Source organism: Neovison vison, chromosome 8 (assembly GCF_020171115.1).
Source record: "Neovison vison isolate M4711 chromosome 8, ASM_NN_V1, whole genome shotgun sequence".
In the NCBI taxonomy this organism is placed as follows: Eukaryota; Metazoa; Chordata; class Mammalia; order Carnivora; family Mustelidae; genus Neogale; species Neogale vison.
Window position 1 is genome coordinate 92,182,688 of NC_058098.1, and position 9,527 is coordinate 92,192,214.

Genomic DNA, 9,527 nt, shown 5'->3' on the forward strand with positions numbered 1-9,527 from the left:
AGCAGACTCCCCACTGAGCAGGGAGCCCCATTGTGATCCTAGGACTCTGGGATCATGACCTGAGCTGAAGGCAGATGCTTAACCAACTGAGCCACCCAGGCACCCTTATCTGAATTATTTTTAAAGGTCCTCCAGTAGCAACACAGAAAAAAAAAAAAATTAGGTAAGTTACAAATACGAAAAGTGTGATTACAATCGAAAAAAATATGTATGCATTAAAAAATATTACAATTGAACATGAAAAAGAAAGCAGCTATTGAAGCCATTGGGCGGCCATCTGGAAACACTGTTTTCAGTTGTTTTATTGTGTTCAAAGTATTTTTTAAATATACAAAGGAGTAAAGTAAGGAAAAAAAAACCCTGCCAAACTCTTGTTACTTGGGGCCACTCTTTCAATCTTTGCTCAATCTTTGCTACTGTTGCTATGTATTCACCTGATATCAAGAAAATGGGCAGCCCCTCACACCCTTTCTCCTTTCTCATAATCCCATTTCATTCATTCATTCACACATTTCTTGAAAAGGTAAAAAACACAAGCACATGATTCAAAAAACTGTTATTAAAACAATTTTTTTGAAAGATTTTTATTTATTTATTTATTTATTTGAGAGAGAGAGCACAAGATAGGGAAGGGGCAGGCAGAGAAAGAAGCGGGCTCCTTGTTGAGCAGGGACTCCTATGCTGGGCTCAATCCCAGGACCCCAGGATCAGAAAGCAGACATCTAACAATTGAGCCACACAGGTGCCCCCCAAAGTGTTCTAATATATATAAAGGCATATGGAGAAATCCTATCTCCACTCTGTATCTCCCATTGGTTTCTTATATTATGGTTTCAGAACTTCTTTTTGCAATTATAAGCATATATAAATGTGTATATTCTTATTCCACCCTTCTTTCTCTCTCAGCACAGAAAGTAGCATATGAAATGCATGGTTGCATGCTGTGCCTCTTTTTTAAAAAATCACAATATATCTTAGAGCTCTTTTCCATCCCATCAGTCCATAGTCTCCCTCATTCTTTTCTACAACTATGCAATAGTCCATGGTTTACATGGGCCACAGTTGACTTAACCAGTACCTGGATGACAAACACTGGGGTCATCCCTACCATGCTATTACAAACAATACCTACCATAATCACAAGCATACATCAAATTTGTTCATGAAAGTGCCTTGATGAAGCTTCTGGAATGGTTCAAGATATTAGATGATTACAAGGTCACCCGTTCACCAGGCTGAGAAGTTAGCCCCTATTCTAGTTCTCATTATACATAGCATTATGTAGCAAAAGATGGAACAATTCCATGAATCAAGCAATTGTACTCTGAGGGGATTCATCTTATAAAAATAAAATGACTAAAACATGCAAATGAACGCATTTCTATAAAAAATGATGAATGTACATAAAAAGTGTAAAATATACTTATCAAAATGTGAACCACTGCCTTAGTATGGTAGATCTACAGAGTGCTTTGTAGCTCACCTCCCCACCTCTTTGCCCATCAGTGCTTTCTAATTTTACAAAAGTAATGTACTAGTTCTGTAATATAAAATTAAAAATGGTAAGTAAAATGTTAATTCAAATTAATCTGGATACATTTCTTTGATCTGTCTTATATTTGTACAGTGAGTGCTTCAGAGTTCCTGAAATATGTTTATGTGCCTCATTTAATTCTTACACTAACCTTATGTATTTTCATTCTATCAAAATGGAAAAGGAGGCAACAAATGGTTAGGCAGTTGTGCTCAAGGTCATTCAAAGAGAAAGCCTGGCAGAGACAAATTTCAAACCTAGATCTTTGGAATGCAGATTCAGTGAACTTTTAAAAACATAACTGTTGCTTCCTTAATTTTAATAATATTTCAGGAGTTACTCACATAATCAGAATTTGACAGATGAATTAAAATTATACAGTACAAGGCCTCAGTTCCGAAAGATCATATAATCAGATCTTATTGAAGGGAGAATGCTAGCATACAACTGCCAAAATTCCAGAGTTAGGAGAGGGATGTTTATAAATAAATTACTTAACTGGCAAAGTTTATGTCTAATATGGCCCCAAATGAATGCCTAATAAAAGTAACAACCTCTCAAGTTGGAAGATTCTCACCTTCAAGACAACCTTTGTCTTTCACTCCTGCTCTAGTCTGGTCTCCAAACTCCTCATGGAATTTCAAAATATGAATAAGCCATATTTTCAAGATGGTGATTATAAAATATACATATTTTCAAGCTTGGGACTTATGGACCAAGATGATAATAAGTTGACTAGGATGTACTCTTTCTCCCCATTGTCTCTCCTTCTTTCCTATAAAATCATACAGGGTAGGGGCACCTGGGTGGCTCCATCAGTTAAGTGTCTGCCTTTGGCTCAGGTCATGATTGCAGGGTTCTGGGATGGAGTCCTGTGATGGGCCCTGTGCTTGGCAGGGAATCTGTTTCTCCCTCTCCCACTCCCCTTGCTTGTGTTCTCTCTCTGCCAAATAAATAAATAAATAAATAAATAAAATACTTTAAAAAAAATTATACAGGTTATTTTATAATATACATGGAGACCACTGATAAATCTTGGTTTGTTAAAGTATGTTTTTGAAAGGTTTTATTTTTTTTTTTAAAGATTTTATTTATTTATTTGGCAGACAGAGATCACAAGTAGATGGAGAGGCAGGCAGAGAGAGAGATAGAGGGAAGCAGGCTCCCTGCTGAGCAGAGAGCCCGACGCGGGACTCGATCCCAGGACCCTGAGATCATGACCTGAGCCGAAGGCAGCGGCTTAACCCACTGAGCCACCCAGGCGCCCTGAAAGGTTTTATTTTTTAATTTTACTTTTATTTTTAATAGAGGGAGTGGGGAAGGAGAAGAGGGATAGGGGAGAGAGAATCTTTTTTTTTTTAAAAGAGTTTATTTATTTATTTGACAGCCAGAGATCACAAGTAGGCAGAGAGGCAGGCAGAGACAGAGAGGGGGGAAGCAGGCTCTCCGCTGAGCAGAGAGCCTAATGCAGGGCTCCATCCCAGCACCCTGGGATCATGACCTTAGCTGAAGGCAGAGGCTTTAACCCACTAAGCCACCCAGGCACCCCGGGGAGAGAGAATCTTAAGCAGGCTCCACACTCAGCACAGAGCCCAGTCCAACTCAGGGCTCGATCTCACAACCCTGAGTTCATGACCTGAGCCAAAATCAAAGTTGGATGCCTGAGTGACCGAGCCACCCAGGTGCCCCAAAATATATTTAATTCATTATTCTTCAAACTATGTCTCATATAACTCTTTTCCAAAATATGATTAGATATGTTTCAGAAAGGTGGAAAAGGAAAGACCATAGTTAAATACAATGCACCCCTTTTGGGGATCCACAGTTCACAGTGGACATTAATATAATGAAGGCTCTAGAGAAGTCCTGTGTCACAGAAACCTCTGTTTAACCCAGTTTATTTTGACACAGAATTCTTCTACTGTAGCGTAACTATTTACATCTCATGTTTAGACTAACTGCTTGAATAAAAGTAGCTATTAAATGAACACCTGCAACAGACATCCAAAAATGGGTAGTTCTTAAATCTTTCCTAACACAGAAGTCTTAATTCTTTAAAAAGTTCCTAGGTTCAATCTAGTGAACTCCTTCTTCATCACCCACCAAAGCCTTGCTCAAATATCTCATTTGAGAAATCTTCCCCAGTGCTCACTATATTACTAATTGCTCCTTCCTCCTGGTTTATGCAGCATTTATTTATATCTCTATGATTTCACTTAACACATGATAAATCAGTTCATCTGTCTCCTTGCTAGATGGTGAGTAAGTTTGAGAGTAAGTTTGATTGTATTTTCAGCACCTTGAACACTGTAGGGCACACATGAGCTTCACGATAAGCAGGTAAACAAAGTCACTTCTTCAGGTGTAACAGTTCCCCAGAATTCAATTCTTGTATTTCTATACTGTTAGCAAAACCTTGCCAACAGCGTGAGAATATTATGCTCTCTCCCTAAAACTTGCATCCATTACTGAGCAACAGTAGTCAGAGTTAACTCAGTTGTGACATGTCTTCTAGTCGAGCCCATTCAGTTTTTTCCTTAGGTGATTTTTGTTTGTTTATATGTCTGTGCCTTTGTACCTGCTGGTCCCTGCTCAGAATGCTGTCTCAAAGTTTTATGCACCTGGAAAACATTCTTACTCATCCTTAGGAATCAGGTTAAACAATACGTCTTTGGAAAAGCCTTCATATCTTCCCATCCTTCCAGGAAGAGTAAGGAAATTTCTCAAGTCACACATTTATGCATCTACTACTACATAAGCACCATGGACAGAAAGATGAAGATGTGGAGCGGCACCTGGGTGGCTCAGTCAGTTAAACATCCAACTCTCAATTTCAGCTTGGGTCATGATCTCAGGATCCTGGGATTAAGTCTCATGTTGGGCTCTGTTCTCAGTGTGGACTTGACTTATCCCTCTCCCTCTGCTCCTTCCCTTGTTTGCGCCCTCACTCTCTTACTTTCTCAAACAAATAGTCTTCAAAAAAAACAAAGAAAAAGAAAATGAAGATGTGGACCCCACATTCATGGAGCTCACAGTCTAGTAAGAAAGAAGATAGCCATATAAACAAATAACCACACTGTAATAATACTAAATATAATATCAAAAGGAAGACTTATGGAATAGTTGACATATGTTTACTTTGTTACATTCTTCATTAGACATCAAAGCTCTAAAGACTGCTATACTCTCAACTGTCTTCTGAAGAAACTGTCTCAAAGCAGTTCTTTTTATATATGCTAAGATCTATACAATAGATAATGCATGAAACCAACCCTGCTTCTTGGGCCACACGCAAACGGACTAGCACTTAGAGCCCTAACTAAAGATAATCTACAGGCTGAACTTGAGAGAGAACACCTAGGACATGTCTTGGCTCAAAATTCTGCCCAATAGGGGTCCTCTGTTTCAGGTGACAAACCAACCCAGCGAAGTTCCCCTTGGGAAATACAAATGTTAGGTGAGCAAAGTAAAAGAAGACAGGGTTCCAGGTCCAAATCCTATTCTAAATAATGTTTAGTTCCTGTTTTTTAAGGTTTTGAAAGCAGTAAGGCCAAGGGACAATATGGCTGCTGAGATGATTTCCTATTTAAATTTACATTAAACCCTCATCATCAGAGGCAATACATGCATGCCTCTTCCTTTCAATTGATAAAGGCTTAACATACCATATCACTATGTTTGAAATCAGGAAACAGGCTTAAAAGTTCTACAACTTGACCATAGTCCCTCAGCTAGTAAGTGGCAAAGCCAGAAATCAAAGACCAAATCTGATTTTTCTTGAAAATCTGCTAGGTAAATGGCTTCAAAAGCAACTGAGGACACTTAAAAAGTTGACAAAGGTTAATGGAGAGAGGCTTAAAAGGAAGAGTTTATGCGCAGAGTAAAACAGAAATGTTCTGGAAGTCAATATGCTAGGAAATGTGACGTGAGAGGGGCACATCAGATTTTACTTTGATCAAGTTAGTTTATCATTCCAACCTGGACCACTCCCCTGAGCTGTTAGCTGTCTGTTTCTCTTACTCAAATATAGTATCAGTAAGGGCAGGAGCTTAATCTATCTATTCACCAGAGTCTAAAACAAAGCCTAGCTTACAGTAAATGCTTAATAAATATTTGAGTAAGTGAACAAATTCTTGAAGAAGCTATAGGAACATTCTACTGTGGACTCCAAGAAGGGTTATCATGAAATAAACTCCAGAGGTCATTTACAAGTATAGTTGATCCTCACTTTTTTATGGATCCGGTATTTGCAAGTTCTCCTCCTTGCTAAAATGTCTTTGTAACCACAAAATCAACACTCTCCGTGCTTTCTCAGTCATCCACAGACATGCCCAAAGTGCAAAAATTGAGTCACTTCTGCAACACATTCCAAGCTAAGTAGAACAAGGCAGGGCTCTGCATTTGTGTTTCCAGCCTCATACAGGGATAACTAGAGGACACAGATGGTAGGGGGCAGTGCAGGGCAGTGCAAAGAACTCTGGCTCAGGGGCCAATCAATCAAACAGGGTTTGAAGCCTAACTCTGGCACTTGTTAGAGGGCAGCCTCAGGGAAATCGCTTAACACTTTGGAACCTCTTTTCTCTTTTGTAAAATAAAGAAAATAGAATTTACCAGGATGAACTGTATTTATATAAGATTATAATCTATGTAAGATGTATATATGGACATATTTTCCCTAGAAGCAGTGGTTCGGTATTTACTAATCTTGGTGATTTTATAGAAAATTGCTGTAAGTAATGAGAACCAAAAATAATCATTTGCAATGAAATAACAGAAAGATATAGAACACAATTATTTGGATGGAGTTCAGGTCAGTGTTAGGGTTCAAGAGATTCTGAAATAGAACCTCACCAGGCATACAAGGTATGGATAAGGCTTTTAAGGAGAGAGAACAGCACAAACAGAGAGAAACCCAAGTGTGTAACAAACAGGTAGGTTTAGGAAATGGCCCTGCAGAAAGTCTGGAGCAGGAGATGAGGCCAGAACAGGGGGTCACAGTGCTTCTCTGTGCCTTCCATACTATTCTGCACTGCAGAACCTCTCCCTCTGCATTTAATGCTTGGTTTACAGGTCTCTCTCCCATTAAACTGTGGGCTCCTTAAAGACAAGATCTCTAGGAAAAAATCATAGTTATAATCTTTTAAATCTGCAAACAAGTAATTACTAAGCACAAATACACCTGAAAAGACTGTAAAAAAAATAACTTTGGTTTTCAACCACAGCCTATACCAACTCAAAATAGCAACCAACTCAGAGATTTGCAGTTTTTCCAGGATTTTTCTTTGATGACCATTAATAATTCTGTAATTAATACTTTTGTTTTTCTTAGTACCTAGGCATTTGTTAGAATGGCTTTAAGATCTTCCTCTTTTCACATGATTTATTAACAGGGTTCAAACATATGGTCTATAGACAATGCAATGTGCTGGCTTTTCAGAGTAAAAATTCCTATTACTTCACTTTACTAGACTTATTTCTCTATATACAAGGTACAGTCTCTTACCATAGTAAAATACAACGTGTGTGTGTGTATGTGTATATATAAATATATATACACATAAATATAACAACTAAAGAAAACAATGAGAATTTTTCACAAAAACTTGCAAAAGTCGGGCCCAAACACAGTGTACATATTAAACTCACTGCTTACATTTCGCCTCTGTAAACTGAGAAAAACAATTCCAATTTAGATGAAGTCACAAAACTAAGTACTTTGAGAACCTACAAAGTTTTGTACACGAGTATTTTCTCTTCCACACTCTTTCTCAAACACACGCAGCCTAAGGGGCCCATCACTCTTAATCCAATACTTCCATTTTCTCAAAAAAAACCTCTACAGTCCAGTATCTAAATAAATATTTTCAAAACTCTAATGTGACTCTTCCCCATAAATTTCTTGGCATAATTTTATTTAAGCATAACATAGTTTGCACTATTATCCAGAAGCAACACCATTAAAACACAAACTGATATACTATAAATGTGAATCCTCTGTGAATGGGGAAAAGAGAATATTGTTTTTAAACAGTTTCAATGCTACATTATCCATAGTCTTGGTGTGGGCAAATCACATTGCGCTACACAGCTAAACTATGGTGTATATTTTATGATAAATATACGACAGGCCCTTACACTGCAAACTCTGCGCCACTGAAGTTAGGCTATTTAAAACATAATGTTAAGCAAAAAAAGAAGAAAAAAAAGTATAATGAAAACTGCCTACTTAAAATAATACACTTTAAATTTCCCGTGGCCAGTGAACCCTTCCCACCTGCACTTTCAGGAACTGTCACCAAAACAACTGTACTAGGACAAAGATTTCAGAGAGAATATTATGATCAAATGCCACTTTAAGGAAGGCAAAAATAGTTTACCATTAACAAAACTGATTAAACTTTCCAACCTTGCAAAGCTCCCTGTACTGTGTATTCTGCGTCTCTTGCGTTCACCTTCCAGCTGCTTGGAAGGACCAAGTGGAAAATGTTAGTTTCCATGAGAGATGTGGATGAAATTTAAGGGGTGGGAGGGGTAGGGTAAGGGGCTCCCTGGCAGAATGGAAGGCAGCAGAGAAGTGACCAGGACTAATTGAAATTAGGTACCAAGAACGAAAGCTGGAGTAAAGTGGGAGGTGGAGGGAGTAGAAGAAACGCAGATAACGCACCCCGGCCCGCGAATGGGGGAGGGGTGAAAACGCGCAACTCCTCCCCCTACTCGCCTGGGGAGGAGATCCGGGGATGCAACACCGGTCAGTTTGCCTCGCCGTGTTGCGCTGGGGTAGTGAGGGGACTCGCAAGCCAGAGGTTTCAGTCTGAAGGAGGCTGAGGGGGCTCTGGGAAGTTGAGGGGCGGGGGAAGAATTGCGCGCCTGTGCGGGGAGAAAGGGACTAAGACCCCCTAACACCAGCGGGAGGCAGAGGGTAACCCCAGCGGACGCCCCTTCTCGCCAATGGCCACGACGTGGGACCCGCCGGCTTACCCTCACCACGGGAGCTCGGACAGGCGCGTGTCGCCCCTCACAGCCCCGACGGCTGCGGAAAGGGAGGCGCAGGGCGCCCCCAGAGCCTGGAGAGCGGCGCTTCCCGCGGGTCTCCTCCCCGGCAGCCCGGGTCCCCGAGCCCACCTGGGCTGACCAGAAGCCCTTCCTCCAGGTTGTACTCCTCTGCTTCCCCGAGAGCCTCAGCCGTCGCCGCAGAAGTCGCGGTCGCCAGAACAGTCTCGGCCTCCAGTACCAAAGCGTGAGCCACAGCACGGGAGAAGAGCCGCTGCCACTCGCCAGGTTACCTCTTACAGCACACTGGCTCCTTACTCCGCCTCCGAACCCAAGCCATTGGTTGCTGGGCACCGCCCCATTCGCCTATTGGACCGAAGATGATGCCTCTCAGTCACCTAGAAGGGCATGTGTGTTGCTTATTGGCCTAAATGTGAATCAGTTCCCGCCCACTCCCTCAGAAGTTCCAGCTTCCGATTGGCATAAACATCTGTCTTTTCGCTCCCTTCGTTCTTTCTCTCAGGGTGGAGCGCCCCCTTTCGGGAGACATCGGCTCTGATTGGCTGAAAGGATATTACGCTAGTCCTGGATAGGCATGAAGCCAACGATGCGTCCAGCCCCCACGTGGGGAGGAGCCCTAGGCGCAGCACCTCTGGGTTTGTTTACACAGGCTCTTGCTGGCGCTTCCGTCTATTGGCTGGGCCAGCGGCCCCTCCTACCGGGTTGCGCCATTCAATCTAGGAAGGAGGAACATGGGGGCGGGTCTCAGTGGGATTTCCCTAACTGTCCATTAGCAAGGGAGGAGCTTTGAGCTAAGCTGTATAGGACTCGCTGTGCTTCACAATCAGGAAGTTGGGGAGTTGGGGTACTTGGAAGGGCTGGAAAGAAGCAGAGGACTCTCTCACACGTCTAAAAACAAACCTGACTTCTTGAGGGCTCTTAAATTTCCCCCTAAATTAAGGGTATCCCATTTTTGTTTGCTAAGTTCTTTGAATCGTATCCC

The 9,527-nt window shown here is 41.3% G+C and overlaps 1 protein-coding gene across 1 annotated transcript in view; it reads right to left on the bottom strand.

The window, feature by feature from the left end:
* Positions 1-8,823, bottom strand: part of PAIP2B (poly(A) binding protein interacting protein 2B) — a 32,290-nt gene extending 23,467 nt beyond the window's left edge. Inside the window, exon 1 of the mRNA XM_044261339.1 lies at positions 8,657-8,823. The gene's annotated coding sequence lies outside the window, so the exon portion shown is untranslated. The remainder of the gene's footprint in view (positions 1-8,656) is intronic.
* Between the last annotated feature and the right edge of the window lie 704 nt (positions 8,824-9,527).